The sequence below is a fragment of the Rhincodon typus genome, unplaced genomic scaffold, assembly GCF_021869965.1.
Source record: "Rhincodon typus isolate 14 unplaced genomic scaffold, sRhiTyp1.1 hic_rhity00001679, whole genome shotgun sequence".
Classification (NCBI taxonomy): Eukaryota; Metazoa; Chordata; class Chondrichthyes; order Orectolobiformes; family Rhincodontidae; genus Rhincodon; species Rhincodon typus.
Window position 1 is genome coordinate 13,257 of NW_025967317.1, and position 357 is coordinate 13,613.

Genomic DNA, 357 nt, shown 5'->3' on the forward strand with positions numbered 1-357 from the left:
TTTATTACAATTTAGAAATGTAACGGAAGGCAATGGTCTAGTGGTATTTTTGCTGGACTGTTAATCCAGATTCTCAGGTAACATTCTGGGGACCTAGGTTTGAACCCCACCATGGCAGATGGAGGAATTTGAATTCAAAAAAACAAAATCTGGAATTAAGAGTCTAAAAGGTTGCCATGAATCCAATGCCAATTATCAGGAAAAAACCCATCTGGTTCACTAATGCCCTTTAGGGAAAGAAACGGCCATCCTTACTTGAGATAACAAGGTGTAGAGCTGGATGAACACAGCAGGCCAAGCAGCATCAGAGGAGCAGGAAGGCTGACGTTTCGGGCCTAGACCCTTCTTCAGATTCTG